The sequence below is a fragment of the Phyllobates terribilis genome, unplaced genomic scaffold, assembly GCF_046119375.1.
Source record: "Phyllobates terribilis strain yellow unplaced genomic scaffold, ASM4611937v1 Scaffold_2__4_contigs__length_985480577, whole genome shotgun sequence".
Classification (NCBI taxonomy): Eukaryota; Metazoa; Chordata; class Amphibia; order Anura; family Dendrobatidae; genus Phyllobates; species Phyllobates terribilis.
Window position 1 is genome coordinate 803,567,399 of NW_027362762.1, and position 20,496 is coordinate 803,587,894.

The window sequence follows — 20,496 nt, forward strand, 5'->3', positions numbered from 1 at the left end:
CCGCCACTGGTTTGACCGCCCTGAGCCACGGAACCAGATCGCCGCCATGAAGACTACAACCACCAGCATCCACCAAAAAGGGTCCGGCTCCGGGTGTCCCAAGGCCCAGGGGGTGCGTCAGAACATTTTCATCACCTTTCACAATCACCAATGGGACAAGGCAGGGATGTCCTCTGTCCCCTCTCTTATACATCCTAGTGACGGAGCACCTGCTCTCATCAATTCGCCATAACCCCAATATTAGGTGGATTGAGGTGGGAGGCACCGAGTACAAGTGCTCTCTATTTGCTGATGATGTCCTAGTATATATCACTCAATCACATATATCCATCCCTGCTGTTATGGCTGAAATAGATCACTTTGTTACATGGTAAAATTTTAAAATCAATGCAGCGAAGTCTGAGGCCCTCGATGTCTCCCTCCCTAAATCCATATAGGATTCCATCCAGTCCAACTTTCCCTTTGCCTGGCCCTCACAGGGTATCAAATACTTAGAAATTCCTATTCATAGAGACCTCTCCCATCTATGTTATCTTAATTTTGGGCCCTTTATTGAACAATTCCATACAGACCACGGTTGGCAAGTTAGAACTGTAAGATTCACTACGTGAACCACTGGTGTTTTGTGGAAAAGCACATGTACACCGCGTTCCAAATTATTATGCAAAAAGTGTTTAGGAGTGATAAGGGAAGAATTTGTTTGTTTGTCAGTTAAACTCATTGATGGTGATGTGTGTCAGGGCTCTTTATATCACTGTAAGCAATTGCAGACACCTGTGCTAATTAGTTTGGCAGGTGTGTCCAATGAAAGGCAAGACTACTTAAGAAGGCTCTCTCACATTATTAAGCAGCCTACATTTTCTGCCAAAATGGGAAAGAAAAAGGATGTGTCGGCTGCTGAGAAGCAACAAATTGTGGAGTGTTTAGGTCAAGGCATGACTACAATCAACATTGTGCGATGATCAGGATGAAGTGTCTTGGCAATCAAGAAGTATGTAGCTGATTCACAGTACACACGTGTGCGTGCTGATAAGGGCAAATTGAGGACTCTTTCCTACAGGCAATTACGTCAGGTTGAAAGAGCAGCGGCAAAAAAGCCTTGTCATAGCAGCAGACAAGTTTTTGAAGCTGCTTGTGCCTCCAACGTCCCCCGAACAACAAGATGCAGGGTCCTTCAGAGGTTTGCAGCTGTGCATACGCCATCCTGTCGACCTCCTCTATCCACTTCACACAAGCAGAAACGGCTCCAGTGGGCCAAACATTACATGAAGACTGATTTCAAAACTGTTTTGTTCACGGATGAGTGCCGTGCAGCGCTCGATGGTCCAGATGAATGGAGTGGAGGATGGCTGGTTGATGGACACCCCACGCAAACACGGCTACAGCGCCAACAAGGAGGAGGTGGAGTAATGTTTTGGGCTGGAATCATGGGGAGAGAGATTGTCGGCCCCTTTAGGATCCCTGAAGGCGCTAAAGATGAACTCCATAATGTATGTGGATTTTCTCAAACAGCACTTCCTGCCATGGTTCAAGAAGAAGAACCGTGTATTTCACAGCAAGATCATTTTTCTGCATGATAATGCACCATCTCATGCTGCACATAAAACATCTGCATCTCTGGCTGATATGGGCATAAAAGGGGACAAACTTATGGTGTGACCCCCATGCTCCCCTGACCTCTACCCCATTCAGAACCTTTGGAGCATCATTAAAAGGAGTGTCTATGATGGCGGGAGGCAGTTCACATCTAAGCAACAGCTCTGGGAGGGTATTCTGTCCTCATGCAAAACAATTGAAGCAGAAACCATCCAAAACCTGACAAATTCAATGGACGAGAGAGTTCAGAAGCTCCTTTCGAACAAGGGGTCCTATGTGAAAATGTAACATCACCTAGAATAAAGTTTTGAGTTGAAAACTGTTTGATTTAAGTTTCTAACAACCTGCTAATGCTTATAATTTCAAAAATTACCATTTTTTTGGTCTTTAGTAAAATGAAAAGGTTGATCGAAAAGTTTGGGGGATCTAAGAGTGTGGCAACCCAGTAGTCATGATTACTTCGAATTCTGACAATATGAGGGTCATGCTGCAGGTAGTGCAGCAAGAAGGCACTTATGTGTCTTGCGCATCTCGGAGCCCCAAAATTATTTTCCGGGCTAGATGCAGCTAAAAATTATTTTTAATTTTAAATCTGGTGAAGCTTATTATAGATGGCCTAATAGGATCAGTGCTGCACACTGCTACAAAGCCCAAATTATTTTCCAGTCAAGATACAGATAAACATGATTAGTAATTTGAAAGCTTAAAACGGTTGGTAGGGTGATTTTAACCAATCATCAAGCTTTTACTCTCCCCAGGATGACACAGGGGTAGAAAAGTCGTTTCGGATCCATGATTTGTTCATCTTTATGAACGTGAGTCTGTCTACATTATCAGTGGAGAGCCGCGTGCACTTATCTGTCAGCACACCACCAGCAGCGCTGAACACACGTTCAGACAGAACGCTGGCTGCGGGGCATGACAAGATCTCCAAGGCGTAAGTGGCTAGCTCCGGCCATTTATCCAGATTGGAAGCCCAAAAAGAGCAAGGGTCCAGTGACACAGTCGTGGCTTCAATGTTTACTTGGAGATACTCCTGTACCATCGTCTCTAGGCGTTGACTATGTGTCAGACTTCTTGTCTCCTGTGGCCTTGCAAAGGATGGGCTAAAAAAGTGGTGAAATGATTCCGCAAAATTGATGTTACCAGCAGATACTGTGGTTCTGTTACGGTTTGAGTGCTGAACACTTGACGGTCCCACGGTTGGCAAGTTGGAACTGTGAGATTCACTACGTGCACCACTGGTATTTTGTGGAAAAGCACATGTAAGATTCTGCAACAGTCTCTGCTGATACTCTTGCATGCGTGCATCCCTTTCTATGGCAGGAATAATTTCTGCAAATTTACTTTTGTACCGGGGATCTAACAGTGTGGCAACCCAGTAGTCAGGATTATTTCTAATTCTCACAATTCGAGGGTCATGTTGCAGGTAGTGCAGCAAGAAGGCACTCATGTGTGTTGCGCATCCAGGAGCACCAAGTCCCTGTTGTGTTGGTGGCGAGGTAACAATCATGCTTCCTTCCTCTGTCCTCTCCCCCCAACCTCGCACAACAGAAATGTGATCAAGGTCTCCCTCATCTGATGAGTCTTCCATCAGTTCGTCCTCCACTTCTTCCTGGGCTCCTGCACCTTCCTCACTAGTTTGGCTGCTACCATGCGCCCTGGTAAAATCATCTCCCCCACCCTCACATGCCTGCCGCCTTGGTGCTGCCGACCGTCTGGACCTTGCAGATGTTAGCCCTTCCGCATACAACTCCTCCTCCTCTACTTCCTCCACCTCCTCTTGTGCCACCACCTGACTCCGAATTCTGTTTAACATGTGCTCCAGCATGTAAATCACCGGAATAGTCATGCTGATAATGGCATCGTCAGCACTAAACATCTTCGTCGCCATTTCAAAACTGTGCAGAAGGGTGCATAGGTCCCTGATCTGAGACCACTCCTCCAGCGTGATTTGCCCCACCTCTGAATCTCGTTGGCCCAGGCTATACGTCAGAACGTATTGCACCAGGGCTTGTCGGTGCTGCCACAGTCGCTGAAACATGTGCAGAGTTGAATTCCACCGGGTAGGCACATCGCATTTTAGCCGGTGAAGTGGCAGGCCCAACGACTTCTGTAGAGATGTAAGTCGCTGAGCTGCGGGATGCGAACGGCGGAAGTGAGCACACAGCGACCGTGCCCTCTGCAGAAGGCCATCTAGTCTGGGATAGTGGGCTAAAAATTGCTGGACAACCAGGTTCAACACGTGAGCCATACAAGGCACGTGTGTGACATTGCCCCGGCGAAGGGCCGCACCCAGGTTTGCAGCATTGTCGCACACGGCCTTCCCTGGTTTCAGGTCCAGTGGAGACAACCATTCATGAAATTGGTTCTCCAGAGCTGACCACAACTCCTCAGCTGTGTGACTGTGTAAACCAGGGGAGGAGTCCTGAGGAGATAATTTGCATATTCCCACTGCATTTTGGGGTAAGTGAAGAGTCTCCGCGAGCTCAAAGAACACTGGATTTTGGCTGTTGGAGCTGAAAAGAGGACATCGGTAAACCAGGGGAGGAGTCCTGAGGAGATAATTTGCATATTCCCACTGCATTTTGGGGTAAGTGAAGAGTCTCCGCGAGCTCAAAGAACACTGGATTTTGGCTGTTGGAGCTGAAAAGAGGACATCGGTAAACCAGGGGAGGAGTCCTGAGGAGATAATTTGCATATTCCCACTGCATTTTGGGGTAAGTGAAGAGTCTCCGCGAGCTCAAAGAACACTGGATTTTGGCTGTTGGAGCTGAAAAGAGGACATCGGTAAACCGCGCGCCTATCGGCGCGCGCATTTTTAAGCTTTTTTTTTAAGCTTTTTTCACTGTTTGCAGAACATTAACAATAAGAACATGGAAGAGTCCAGGAGCCATTTGGTGAGCTGCATATCCTGCTACATGTTCACAGACTTGCCAGTGGAAAAGCCAGACTTCACATGCCAGAAATGCAAGCTTGTGTCCCTGTTGGAGGAAAAGTTGCGAAATCTAGAAGAGAGGTTAACTACCTTGAAAATCATTAAGGAAGGTGAAGAGTTCTTAGACAGAGCAGAATTATCTCTTCATGATTCAGAAAGAGAAGAAATTCGAACTGCACCTGACGAAACAGAGGAATGGAAGCATGTGACCCACAGAAGCAGGAGGATCGAGAGGCAGTCAGCACCCATACTGCTCAGGAACCAGTACCAGGCTCTCACACAGGAGAACCATGAAGAAATACAGCAAGATAAGACTTTGCCAGCAATGAATAACCTTGTAAGCCCTCAGAATCCTCCTGGATGGAGAAAGAAGAACGTTGTGAAGAAAAAACGGAGAGTGGTGGTCATGGGGGATTCCCTGTTAAGAGGAACAGAGGCCGCTATCTGCAGACCAGACATAACCTCAAGAGAAATGTGCTGTCTTCCAGGAGCAAAAATTAAAGATGTGTCTGACAGGATATCAAGACTCTTCAGACCTACAGATCACTACCCATTCCTGCTAATACATGTGGGGACAAATGACACCGCAAGAAAGGACCTGGAAACCATCTGCAGTGACTTTGAAGACTTAGGCAAGAAAGTGAAAGAATTGGGAGCGCAGGTGGTCTTCTCATCCATCCTCCCAGTGGATGGCCATGGAACAATGAGGTGGAATAAGATTCTACAGGTGAACAACTGGCTACGTCGATGGTGCCGTCAACAAGGATTTGGATTTCTGGATCACGGAATGAATTACCTATACGATGGACTACTTGCTAGAGATGGGGTGCACCTTACGAAGACTGGAAAACGTGTATTTGGAAGTCGCCTTGCTACACTCATCAGAAGAGCTTTAAACTAGAACAATGTGGGAAGGGAAGCAAAAGGCCAGAAAAAGCCATACAGCTGACAAATACTATTGAGATCTCTGCTACTGGAAGTGGAAAAGAAGAACAAAGACAAAAAAATCTAAATAATAAAAATATGGGAGGAAGAGAAACCAATCACAAACTAAAATGTTTTTATACAAATGCACAAAGCATGGGCAACAAACAAGGAGAATTGGAACTACTAATGCAGGAAAAGGAATATGATGTCATTGGAATCACTGAAACTTGGTGGGACGATACACATGATTGGAATAAAAGGCTAAAAGGATACAACTTATTTGCAAGAAACAGACTTGATAAACGAGGAGGAGGTGTTGCATTGTATGTTAGAAAAGCGTATATCTGCACAGAGATTGAAGCTTCAGAGACTGGGAGTTCTGTGGAAACTGTTTGGGTAAGAATACAAGGAGAGAACAACGGAAAGGACACCATTGTAGGCATTTACTACAGGCCACCTGGGCAAGCTGAAGATATGGATGAACTCTTTATGTATCAAATGACCAAGTTCTCCAAAAAATATGACGTAGTGGTCATGGGAGATTTCAACTATCCAGACATTTGTTGGGAATCTCTCTTAAGTAAAACTAACAGGTCAAGCAAATTCTTATCCTCTCTTGCTGACAACTTTATCTTCCAAAAGGTAGGGGAGAAAACAAGGGGATCTGCTACTTTGGATCTAATCCTTATAAACAGGGAGGAAATGGTTGAGGAGGTAAAGGTGGCTGGGACCCTAGGAGGCAGCGATCATGCTATTATAGAATTTTGGATAACTAGAGGAGGAAGACATGTGAAGACTCAAACTTCAAGGTTAGATTTTAGAAAGGCAGATTTTAAGAGACTCAGAAAGAGAATAGGAGGGATCCAATGGCTGGATGTCCTTAAGGACAAAAATGTCCAGGAAGGATGGGAAATTTTTAAAAATGAGATTCTCAAAGCACAATCGTTAACAATCCCGAAAAGTAGGAAGAATGGGAAGCATTTAAGGAAACCAGGATGGATGAACACAGAACTTAAACACATGCTAAAAAGAAAGAAAGAAATGTTTATTAAATGGAAAGAGGGAGGCATATCTAAAGAAGATTATAATGCAGTCTGCAGATCCTGCAGGGCACGTATCAGGTTAGCTAAAGCTGCCAATGAATTAAGGCTTGCAAGAGATGTCAAAAGCAATAAAAAAGGATTTTGGGGGTATGTCAAAAGTAAAAGAAAAGTCAAAGATGCTATAGGATTTTTACAGGATGAAAATGGAGAAATGGTAAGAGAGGATGTTGAGAAGGCCGAACTTTTTAATTCCTATTTTGCATCTGTTTTCTCTCAGAAAGAAAATGTAACATCAACTGATCTTCACTGTCCTTTTAAAGGAATAGAGGAATCCAAGTTATCAGTAAACAGAAAGATTGTGAGGGAATATTTAGCTAACATAAATGAGTTCAAGTCTCCAGGTCCAGATGAATTACACCCCAGAGTACTGAAGGAGATTGTAGAAGAAATTTTAGAACCACTCTCCATAATCTTTGAAAATTCTTGGAGAACAGGAGAAGTCCCAGAAGACTGGAGAAGAGCAAATATTGTTCCTATCTTCAAAAAGGGGAAGAAGGTGGACCCAGGGAACTATAGGCCGGTGAGTCTGACTTCTATACCAGGAAAGATCTTTGAACAAATTATTAAACAACATGTATGTAAGTACATGGATAAGAATGAAGTGATTAACCAGAGTCAGCATGGGTTTGTAACTAACAAGTCATGTCAGACTAACTTAATTTCCTTCTATGACAGAATCACTGACTGGGTGGATCAGGGAAATGCTGTAGATATAGTATATCTTGACTTCAGCAAAGCATTTGACAAAGTATCTCACATCATCCTTATTGAAAAAATGACCAAGTATGCAATGGACCAGGCAACTGTTAGGTGGATTCATAACTGGCTTAGTGATCGGACTCAAAGGGTGGTTGTAAATGGCTTCACATCCAGCTGGATGAATGTCTCAAGTGGGGTACCACAGGGCTCCGTCCTGGGACCTGTATTGTTCAACATCTTTATCAATGATTTAGATGAAGGAATTGAGGGTAAACTGATTAAATTTGCTGATGACACAAAGCTAGGAGGGATAGCTAATACTAGAGAAGAGAGAGAGAGGATTCAAAAAGACCTAAATAAACTGGAGCAGTGGGCAGCAACCAACAGAATGGTTTTTAACAGGGAAAAATGCAAAGTACTACATCTGGGCAATAAAAATGAAAAAAGCATATACAGAATGGGAGGAATAGAGCTAAGCAACAGTACATGTGAAAAAGACTTAGGTATACTAATAGATCATAGACTGAACATGAGTCAACAGTGTGATGCAGCAGCAAAAAAGGCAAATACAATTCTGGGATGTATTAACAGAAGCATACAGTCTAGATCACGTGAAGTCATTATCGGTCTTTACTCCTCTTTGGTCAGACCTCATCTGGAATACTGTGTACAGTTTTGGGCACCACATTTTAAAAAAGACATCGACAAACTGGAGCAAGTTCAGAGAAGAGCGACCAGAATGGTGACTGGTCTGCAAACCATGTCCTATGAGGAACGGTTGCAGGATTTGGGAATGTTTAGCTTGCAAAAAAGAAGACTGAGAGGAGACTTAATAGCTGTCTACAAATATGTCAAGGGCTGTCACATTGTAGAAGGATCATCTTTATTCTCATTTGCACAAGGAAAGACTAGAAGCAATGGGATGAAACTAAATGGGAGGAGACACAGATTAGATATTAGAAAAAACTTTTTGACAGTTAGGGTGATTAATGAGTGGAACAGGCTGCCACGAGAGGTGGTGAGTTCCCCTTCAATGGACGTCTTCAAACAGAGGCTGGACAGACATCTGTCTGAGATGATCTAGTGAATCCTGCTTTGAGCAGGGGGTTGGACCAGATGACCCAGGAGGTCCCTTCCAACTCTACCATTCTATGATTCTATGATTCTATGATTCTATGACTCACATTTCCCAGACATTTCAATGTAAAAACCGCCTGATGACGTTGAGCCCTACTGCCAGCATAGTAAGGAGGTGTGCAGGATCCCTTCTGCGCAGTTAGAAAGCTTGTGGCATGACCAGACAGGCTTTGGGTGCAGGTGGAAGACCGAGAGGAGGTTGAGGAGGCAGAAGCAGTGGAGGAACTTTGACATAAAGAGGATTGACGCACAACTCGTGGGGACGGCAAGACTTGGACAGCAGCCCCTTGTCCTGCTGTCACCATAGTTACCCAGTGCCCAGTCAGCGACATGTAACGCCCCTGTCCATTCCTACTTGTCCAAGTGTCTGTGGTGAAATGCACCCTGTCACACACAGAGTTTCTCAAAGAAGCGGTGATGTTGTGTGCGACATGCTGGTGGAGCGCAGGCACACCTTTCTTTGAGAAGTAGTGCCGACTGGGCATCTGGTACTGGGGCACTGCGACGGACATAAGGTCTCGAAAATCCTCTGTGTCCACCAGGCGGAAAGGCAGCATTTCTGTAGCCAAGAGCTTGCAGATGGTGAAATTCAACCTCTTAGCTTTCTCATGGCTAGGAGGAAATGGTCTTTTACTTGTCCACATCTGAGGGACCGAGGGCTGGCTATTGTGCTTAGACGGGGTTGATAAGGGTGTCCCCGGCAAACTGCCGGTCTGTGAGGAAGATGCAGGCGGACATGTTAGGTTGCCTTGATCCAAAGGTGGTGCTATCGATGTCGGACAGCGCTCAAGACCAGCTGGTGTTACCACCTCCAAAGAAAATGATGACCTGCCAATCACGCTGGCTGTTGCGGGTAAAGAGGTGGCAGGTCTGCGCCCCAAAACAGGTGTGACTGCTGTCCCCCCAGTCACAGAGGATGAAGAGGCCGCGGATGCACAAGATATGGCAGACGGTGGTTGGCCCGGCCGGCTAGACCGCATTGTAGCACACTGAGCTTCCCACTGCAACTTATGCTTTATGTCCATGTGCCGGTTCATGCATGAATTACTCAAACTATGTATTTTTTGGCCTCTACTTAGCTTTTGCTGACAAATGTTACAGATAACACGAGTTGGGTCATCTTTATCGATCTGAAAAAATGCCCAGGCTATGCAAGGCTTAGCACCCATGCGACCTGAAGAGCCACCACGACTTGTGGTGAGAGGCAGAGTTGTGTTTGAGGATGCAGTTGTTGACGTGCTTCCAGTACTACGTCTCTGTCCAGGAAGGCGCAACCTGACCTCGTCGTCACTAGCATCTTCCTCCACCTCCTCTGCTGACCTCATCTCTTGGCTGACTGTGGGTTGACAGTAAGTGGGATCTCCGACCTCATCATCATCACCCTGTGCGTTATCACACCCGTCGTCCTCAGAGTCAACCTGTTCCTGCCCTGACAAAAAACTAAAGTTGTCGCTCCAATCAGGTATTTGAGTCTTATCATCGTCTTCCTCATTGTCTCCACCAACAGGAGTTACAGTTTGGGAATGAGGGTCTACATTATGGTCAGAACCTTCTGCGTCTGGTCCTGGATCCGACTCATAAAGATTCTGGGCATCAGTGCAGATCATTTCCTCGTCTGGATTCACAGAAGCGCTGGAGTCGACCTCTGATTCCCAGGCTATAGTATGAGTAAACAGCTCTGCAGACTCAACCATCTGTTCTACCTCATACTCAGACGGGCAGCTGGAGATTTGGGAGCTGTGAGGAAGCAAGTGCGATTTGGGTGACACCTTTGAGGACTGGAGTATTTGTGATGTTGAAGTTGATGTGGAGGAGAGCCCACTTAAAGGAGCACTTGATATCCGTTGAAGCACCTGCTGTTTTTGTGCCTCATCTGGAATTTGTAGCGATTGGCGTGGCCGTAAGAAAGGGATCTTATCACATTGTCCGCTAAAAGAAGTAGACATTTTAGTTTGGCTGGAAGATGGTCTTTCTTCTGCACCTACCCCACGGACACAACCTTTTTTCCCCTTCCCAACACGCCTATTCCCCTTTCCACCAGCAGCAGGCCTTTTTCCACTCATTTTGGTGGTTAACTAATTCACAACTCTGGAGTTGTTAGCACAAAAAAACAATGGATGGTAACCGAGCAGAGCTGAGTGGCCAAACTGTGGTATTAGGCCAAAACTATTGGCTGGGTTAGATGCAGAAAAAAATTATTTTTAATTTGCAACCTGATGGAGGTCAGTATAGATGGACTAATAGACCAAGTCCCACACACCGCTAGAAGCCCAAATATTTTTTCAGAGCTAGATGCAGAAATTTTTTTTATTCAATTTGCAACCTGATGGAGGTCAGTATAGATGGACTAATAGACCAAGTCCCACACACTGCTAGAAGCCCAAATATTTTTTCAGAGCTAGATGCAGAAAAAAATTATTTTTAATTTGCAACCTGATGGAGGTCAGTATAGATGGACTAATAGACCAAGTCCCACACACTGCTAGAAGCCCAAATATTTTTTCAGAGCTAGATGCAGAAAAAAATTATATTCAGTTTGCAACCTGATGGAGGTCAGTATAGATGGACTAATAGAATGATGCTATGCCCAAAAGATTTTACTTCACTAGGTGCAGTAAAAAAATTGGTATTCTATACACAGGTGGTATATCTTGCAACACAGATAGGCTACTCCACTGACTAACACACTCTGCAATATGCCAAAAAGGATTAGCTTTGCTAGATTCAGCCAAATGCTGTGAAAAAAACTTGCACAGCACTGGCACAGACCTGCCTGGCAAAAACTGATAGGAACTGATGTAACCTAGTCCTGAAAAGAACTCCAATTACAATTAGTCTTTACTCCCACAATCTATCTATTTAAGATCACAGACCTGCTTGATAAAAGTCGTAGGAAATGCTGTAACCTAGTCCTTAAAAGGACTGCAATCACAACTATTCCCTACTCCCAAGCTATCTGTATATTTGTGCGAAAATTGGCTTGAAATTAACAAGGTATAGCGCACACAGCAACAGCGGTGCCGTCTAACACGCAGCTGCAGCAGTGAGAAAATGGTGGCGACGGGGAAAATGGCTTGGTCTTATAGGGCAAGGACATGTGACATACACTGCCAATCACACATGCCCTTGCTTGTGTGAAAAAAAGCACTTCGCTCCGTGTGTGCGCTGCTGATAGGCTGACAGATTGCACCTCCCCACTGCAAATGCGGGAAAGAGAAAAAAAATGGAGATCTTCATTGTTCCTGCAGAGATCCATCCCCTGCCCTTCCCCCCGCCCCGCTGTACACTCAAACTGCGTATTAACATTAATTTTCATCATTACTGAGAAAAAATCCAGTTATGATTTTGGTGCACGAACAGTTATCGAACATAACCTCGAACAGCCGAATTTTTCTCAAATTGTTCGTGTTCGCCGACCGGCTCGAACACCCCCCAAAACAGCTCGAATTTGAGATTGGCGAACAGTTCGAGTAGAACAACGCTCATCTCTATTCACTATGACCGAAAAGTTAACGTTTTTTATGCTTATGGACTGCAAATAAAAATTTCAACTCTTTGAATATTTGAGTGCCAAGGCTTTTTCTATTTATCAGTGGGTTCGGCCCCTACTTGTGCACCTGTACATAGTAGTGCAGCGATTTTCTTCATATTGTAAAACCACTCTGACCTCCATATCTCTTCCAAGGGGCATTAAAACCGTTTTGTTAAACCACTGTGACCTCCATGTCTCTTCCAAGGGGCATTAAGACCGTCTTGTTAAGCTACTGCGCCCTCCACCACTCTTCCAAGGGGCATTAAAATCGTCTTGTTAAGCTACTGCGACCTCCACCACTCTTCCAAGGGGCTTTAAAACCGTCTTGTTAAGCTACTCTGAACTTCACGTCTCTTCCAAGGGGAATTAAAAACGTCTTGTAAAACCACTTTGACCTCCACGTCTCTTCCAAGCGGCATTAAAACTGTCTTGTTAAACAACTATGACCTCCATGTCTCTTCCAAGGGGCATTAAAACCATCTTTTTAAACTACTGTGACATCCACCACTCTTCCAAGGGGCATTAAAACCGTCTTGTTAAGCTACTGTCACGTCCACCCCACTTCCAAGGTGCATTAAAACCTTCTTGTTAAACCACTCTGACCTCCACTTTTCTTCCAAGGGGTATTAAAACTGTCTTGTTAAGCTGGTGGGACGGCTTGTATTCTTTTTTTGATCAAAAATAGTTCACTAAGTACCCTATATTTATTATGCAACTTTGCTTTACATTTATATATAATGATGGTAGGGTATGAGATATATTTTTGTCTTTTGTAGGTTTTGCTTCTTTTTGCTCCTATTTCTTGCATGTCTACCATCTTAGACCTCAGTTCACATTGCTTGGTTTTTTGTCTTGTTTGCATTCTGTGCAATTTAAGGGTGTGGCATCCCCTTTGTTGAGCTGATTGGTATATATGTAGCTTACCACGGGCCTGGGTGGTCTGGAGTTGGGACCCGGTCCTATTTGTCTACCCTTTTATATGCATTACTTCAACTTTGATATACAGTAAGGTTTTTAATATAGGCAGTATAGGTACCGTCCCAATTTAGGGTCACCTTGCCGCTGGTGGGACGGCTTGTATACTTTTTTTGATCAAAAATAGTTCACTAAGTACCCTATATTTATTATGCAACTTTGCTTTACATTTATATATAATGATGGTAGGGTATGAGATATATTTTTGTCTTTTGTAGGTTTTGCTTCTTTTTGCTAGTGTGAACATGCTCCTATTTCTTGCATGTCTACCATCTTAGACCTCAGTTCACATTGCTTGGTTTTTTGTCTTGTTTGCATTCTGTGCAATTTAAGGGTGTGGCATCCCCTTTGTTGAGCTGATTGGTATATATGTAGCTTACCACGGGCCTGGGTGGTCTGGAGTTGGGACCCGGTCCTATTTGTCTACCCTTTTATATGCATTACTTCAACTTTGATATACAGTAAGGTTTTTAATATAGGCAGTATAGGTACCGTCCCAATTTAGGGTCACCTTGCCGCTGGTGGGACGGCTTGTATACTTTTTTTGATCAAAAATAGTTCACTAAGTACCCTATATTTATTATGCAACTTTGCTTTACATTTATATATAATGATGGTAGGGTATGAGATATATTTTTGTCTTTTGTAGGTTTTGCTTCTTTTTGCTAGTGTGAACATGCTCCTATTTCTTGCATGTCTACCATCTTAGACCTCAGTTCACATTGCTTGGTTTTTTGATATTGACAATTGTATAATTATAACACTGTTATGCCAATGTATTTACATTGTTCTACATTTTTGCAGTTAACTGATGAAGGTCACTATGACCGAAAAGTTAACGTTTTTTATGCTTATGGACTGCAAATAAAAATTTCAACTCTTTGAATATTTGAGTGCCAAGGCTTTTTCTATTTATCAGTGGGTTCGGCCCCTACTTGTGCACCTGTACATAGTAGTGCAGCGATTTTCTTCATATTGTAAAACCACTCTGACCTCCATATCTCTTCCAAGGGGCATTAAAACCGTTTTGTTAAACCACTGTGACCTCCATGTCTCTTCCAAGGGGCATTAAGACCGTCTTGTTAAGCTACTGCGCCCTCCACCACTCTTCCAAGGGGCATTAAAATCGTCTTGTTAAGCTACTGCGACCTCCACCACTCTTCCAAGGGGCTTTAAAACCGTCTTGTTAAGCTACTCTGAACTTCACGTCTCTTCCAAGGGGAATTAAAAACGTCTTGTAAAACCACTTTGACCTCCACGTCTCTTCCAAGCGGCATTAAAACTGTCTTGTTAAACAACTATGACCTCCATGTCTCTTCCAAGGGGCATTAAAACCATCTTTTTAAACTACTGTGACATCCACCACTCTTCCAAGGGGCATTAAAACCGTCTTGTTAAGCTACTGTCACGTCCACCCCACTTCCAAGGGGCATTAAAACCTTCTTGTTAAACCACTCTGACCTCCACTTTTCTTCCAAGGGGTATTAAAACTGTCTTGTTAAGCTACTGTGATCTCCACCACTATTCCAAGGGGCATTAAAACCGTCTTGTTAAGCTACTGCGACCTTCACCAATATTCCAAGGAACATTAAAACCGTCTTGTTAAGCTACTGTGATCTCCACCACTCTTCCAAGGGGCAATAAAACCATCTTGTTAAGCTACTGTGTCCTCCACTACTCTTCCAAGGCGAATTAAAACCGTCTTGTTAAGCTACTGTGACCTCCAACACTCCTCCAAGGGGCATTAAAACCGTCTTGTTAAGCTACTATGAACTCCACGTCTCTTCCAACGGGCATGAAAACCGTCTTGTTAAACCACTCTGACCTCCACGTCTTTTCCAAGGGGCATTAAAATCGTCTTGTTAAGCTACTGCGACCTCCACCACTCTTCCAAGGGGCAATAAAACCGTCTTGTTAAGCTACTCTGAACTCCACGTCTCTTCCAAGGGGCATTAAAACCGTCTTGTTAAACAACTATGACCTCCACGTCTCTTCCAAGGGGCATTAAAACCATCTTTTTAAGCTACTGTGACATCCACCACTATTCCAAGGGGCATTAAAACTGTCTTGTTAAGCTACTGTGACGTCCACCCATCTTCCAAGGGGCAATAAAACCTTCTTGGTAAACCACTCTGACCTCCACGTTTCTTCCAAGGGGCATTAAAACTTTCTTGTTAAGCTACTGTGACCTCCACCACTATTTCAAGGGGCATTAAAACCGTCTTGTTAAGCTACTGCGACCTTCACCAATATTCCAAGGAACATTAAAACCGTCTTGTTAAGCTACTGTGACCTCCACCACTCTTCCAAGGGGCATTAAAACCGTCTTGTTAAGCTACTGTGACCTCCACCACTCTTCCCAGGGGCATTAAAACCATCTTGTTAAGCTACTGTAAACTCCACGTCTCTTCCAAGGGGCATGAAAACCGTCTTGTTAAATCACTCTGACCTCCACGTCTTTTCCTAGGGGCATTAAAACCGTCTTGTTAAGCTACTGCGACCTCCACCAGTCTTCCAAGGGGCAATAAAACCATCTTGTTAAGCTACTCTGAACTCCACGTCTCTTCCAAGGGGCATTAAAACCGTCTTGTAAAACCACTCTGACCTCCACGTCTCTTCCAAGCGGCATTAAAACTGTCTTGTTAAACAACTATGACCTCCACGTCTCTTCCAAGGGGCATTAAAACCATCTTTTTAAGCTACTGTGACATCCACCACTCTTCCAAGGGGCATTAAAACCGTCTTGTTAAGCTACTGTGACTTCCACCCCACTTCCAAGGGGCATTAAAACCTTCTTGTTAAACCACTCTGACCTCCACGTTTCTTCCAAGGGGTATTAAAACTGTCTTGTTAAGCTACTGTGACCTCCACCACTATTCCAAGGGGAATTAAAACCGTCTTGTTAAGCTACTGCGATCTTCACCAATATTCCAAAGAACATTAAAACCGTCTTGTTAAGATACTGTGATCTCCACCACTCATCCAAGGGGCATTAAAACCGTCTTGTTAAGCTACTGTGACCTCCTCTACTCTTCCAAGGGGCATTAAAACCGTCTTGTTAAGCTACTGTGACCTCCACCACTCTTCCAAGGGGCATTAAAACCGCCTTGTTAAGCTACTATGAACTCCACGTCTCTTCCAAGGGGCATGAAAACCATCTTGTTAAACCACTCTGACCTCCACGTCTTTTCCAAGGGGCATTAAAACCAGTCTTGTTAAGCTACTGCGACCTCCACCAGTCTTCCAAGGGGCAATAAAAACATCTTGTTAAGCTACTCTGAACTCCACATGTCTTCCAAGGAGCATTAAAACCGTCTTGTTAAACAACTATGACCTCCACGTCTCTTCCAAGGGGCATTAAAACCATCTTTTTAAGCTACTGTGACATCCACCACTATTCCAAGGGGCATTAAAACTGTCTTGTTAAGCTACTGTGACGTCCACCCCTCTTCCAAGGGGCAATAAAACCTTCTTGTTAAACTACTCTGACCTCCACGTTTCTTCCAAGGGGCATTAAAACTTTCTTGTTAAGCTACTGTGACCTCCACCACTATTTCAAGGGGCATTAAAACCGTCTTGTTAAGCTACTGCGACCTTCACCAATATTCCAAGGAACATTAAAACCGTATTGTTAAGCTACTGTGACCTCCACCACTCTTCCAAGGGGCATTAAAACCATCTTGTTAAGCTACTGTGACCTCCACCACTCTTCCCAGGGGCATTAAAACCATCTTGTTAAGCTACTCTGAACTCCACGTCTCTTTCAAGGGGCATGAAAACCGTCTTGTTAAACCACTATGACCTCCACGTCTTTTCCAAGGGGCATTAAAACCGTCTTGTTAAGCTACTGCGACCTCCACCAGTCTTCCAAGGGGCAATAAAACCGTCTTGTTAAGCTACTTTGAACTCCACGTCTCTTCCAAGGGGCATTAAAACCGTCTTGTTAAACCACTCTGACCTCCACGTCTCTTCCAAGGGACGTTAAAACCATCTTATTAAGCTACTGCGACCTCCACCACTCTTCCAAGGGGCATTAAAACTGTCTTGTTAAGCTACTGTGACCTCCACCACTCTTCCAAGGGGCATTAAAACCATCTTGTTAAGCTACTCTGAACTCCACGTCTCCTCCACGGGGCATTAAAACCGTCTTGTTAAACCACTTTGAACTCCACGTCTCTTCCAAGGGCATTTAAACCGTCTTGTTAAGCTACTGCGACCTCCACGTCTCTTCCAAGGGGCATTAAAACCGTCTTATTAAGCTACTGTGACCTCCACCACTCTTCCAAGGGGCATTAAAACCGTCTTGTTAAACCACTCTGAACTCCACAGCTCTTCCAATGGGCATTGAAATGTTGTTTTTAATTAACTCTAACCTCCACGACTCTTCCAACGGACGTTACATTTCCTCCTAATTTTTGTCAGCTTTTGCTTTTCAATGCATAGGCGAACACTAAGGGAGACTCACTCCCCAATAATGAGTAGAAGGTTTTTAGTATGCTGTAATCCACGTCTGTTTCAAGGGGCATTGCAGATCCTCATAATTTTTGGAAAGCCTTCCATTCACTGCCTAGGCCAACTGTGTACAGGAGACCCAGTTGCTATAAATGGAAAAAACAGTTTAGTTAAGGCTCTCTGACCTCCATGTCATTTCCAAGGGGCATTGGAGTGGAGTCTGACCTGAATACCGACGGCCTTGTTGATGCTGGTAGTCAACATCTGCTTTCTGCTGCTCACAAATCCTTCCCAACATCTGCAATGTTGAGTTCCAACTCGTGGGGACATCGCAGATCAGTCGGTGAGCTGGAAGATGCAAACGCTGCTGAAGCACGGCAAGGGTGGCGGAAGCTGTAGATGACTTTCTAAAATGGACACACAGGCAGGGTATTTTGACAAGAAGATCCAACAGATCCGGCTACTTTTTGATAAAACGTTGAACCGCGAGGTAAAGCACATGGGCCAGGCATGGTATGTGTGTGAGCTCGCCTCGCCTCAGAGCCGCCACCAGGTTCCGGCCATTGTAACACACGACCATGCCTGGCTGTAGGGTCAGTGGTGTCAGCCACAGATCTGCTTACTCTTTCGGAGCTGTCCACAACTCTTTAGCGTTATGCGGTTTGTCACCTAAGCATATTAGCTTCAGCGCAGCCTGTTGCCACATGGCTGAGGCAATGCTGCAGTGCTTCCAGCTTGCGACTGATGTGGTCATTTTGTAGATGGAGGCTGAAGAGGAGCAGGAGAAGGAGGTGCAGGCAGGAGCTGTAGAATGTGGGGGCAACCCTGATTGACCCAGGGCCCGCAATCCTCGGCGTCGGGAGGACGTGTTCCGTCCCAAGGTCCGACTGGGTCCTGGCTTCCACTATATTAACCCAGTGTGCCATCAGCAAGATGTACCATCACTGCCCAGAAGCACTTGTCCACATGTCCGTGGTTAGGTGGACTTTCCCAGTAACTGAGTTGCTGAGGGCACGTCTAATGTTGTGGGACACGTGCTCGTGTAATGCGGGGATGCAGCAGCAGACAGGACATTTAATGGACCCTCTTGCACTATATGCACTGAATTCTGTCACATACACTGCATGCCCGCCTAACTACTGCTATCACCACTGAATACATGCAGCTGGATTAGTCCTCAGAAGGACTGTTAGTTCAGTTGGATATATATATATATATTGTGGAATACCTATACTAACTATGAAGAAGCAAATCTCTCCCTGACGCAGCCGCAGCTCTCCCTACTCTGCCTGGTTCCTGATGATGCTGTGTGGCCAGCCAATCACTGTAATACCACAACCAACATGGCTACGGGATTACAGTGCATGGCAGGCAATCCCTGCATGTTCATTGGCTCTCTAAAGAGCGGCAAACATGCAGAGAGGGGACCCAAGTTCCCGCCCGAGCAACCCGGAAATATTCGCCGAGCGCCAAGCTTGTCGAGCACAGTGATGCTCGGGCGAGTACCGAGCAGTGGCGAGCATATTCGCTCATCACAAGTTGCTACATATTCCGACTGAGAGATGTAATTCCTAGTCTAGATAATTAGCAAGCCATCAACAGCTTATCTTCCCTTTGCAGGGTCTACAGACTAGAGATGAGCATTGTTCGACTCGAACTGTTCGCCAATCTCAAATTCGAGCTGTTTTGGGCGGTGTTCGAGCCGTTCGGCGAACACGAACGATTTGAGAAAAATTTGGCTGTTCGAGGTTATGTTCGATAACTGTTCGTGCACCAAAATCATAACTGGATTTTTTCTCTGTAATGATGAAAATTAATGTTAATACGCAGTTTGAGTGTACAGCGGGGTGGGGGGAGGGGCAGGGGATGGATCTCTGCAGGAATAATGAAGATCTCCATTTTTTTTTCTCTTTCCCGCATTTACAGTGGGGAGGTGCAATCTGTCAGCCTATCAGCAGCGCACACACGGAGCGAAGTGCTTTTTTTCACACAAGCAAGGGCATGTGTCATTGGCAGTGTATGTCACATGTCCTTGCCCTATAAGACCAAGCCATTTTCCCCGTCGCCACCATTTTCTCACTGCTGCAGCTGCGTGTTAGACGGCACCGCTGTTGCTGTGTGCGCTATACCTTGTTAATTTCAAGCCAATTTTCGCACAAATCTACAGATAGCTTGGGAGTAGGGAATAGTTGTGATTGCAGTCCTTTTAAGGACTAGGTTACAGCATTTCCTACGACTTTTATCAGGCAGGTCTGTGCTCTTAAATAGATAGATTGTGGGAGTAAAGACTAATTGTAATTGCAGTACTTTTCAGGACAAGGTTACATCAGTTCCTATCAGTTTTTGCCAGGCAGGTCTGTGCCAGTGCTGTGCAAGTTTTTTTCACAGCATTTGGCTGAATCTAGCAAAGCTAATCCTTTTTGGCCTATTGCAGAGTGTGTTAGTCAGTGGAGTAGCCTATCTGTGTTGCAAGATATACCACCTGTGTATAGAATACCAATTTTTTTACTGCACCTAGTGAAGTAAAATCTTTTGGGCATAGCATCATTCTATTAGTCCATCTATACTGACCTCCATCAGGTTGCAAATTGAATATAATTTTTTTCTGCATCTAGCTCTGAAAAAATATTTGGGCTTCTAGCAGTGTGTGGGACTTGTTCTATTAGTCCATCTATACTGACCTCCATCAGGTTGCAAACTGAATATAATTTTTTTCTGCATCTAGCTCTGAAAAAATATTTGGCCTTCTAGCAGTGTGTGGGACTTTTTCTATTAGTCCATCTATACTGACCTCCATCACGCTGCAAATTCAAAATAATTTTTTGTCTGCATCTAGCTCTGAAAAAATATTTGGCCTTCTAGCAGTGTGTGGGACTTTCTCTATTAGTCCATCTATACTGACCTCCATCAGGTTGCAAATTAAAAATTATTTTTATCTGCATCTACCTCTGAAAAAATATTTGGGCATCTAGCTGTGTGTGGGACTTGTTCTATTAGTCCATCTATACTGACCTCCATCAGGTTGCAAACTGAATATAATTTTTTTCTGCATCTAGCTCTGAAAAAATATTTGGCCTTCTAGCAGTGTGTGGGACTTTCTCTATTAGTCCATCTATACTGACCTCCATCAGGTTGCA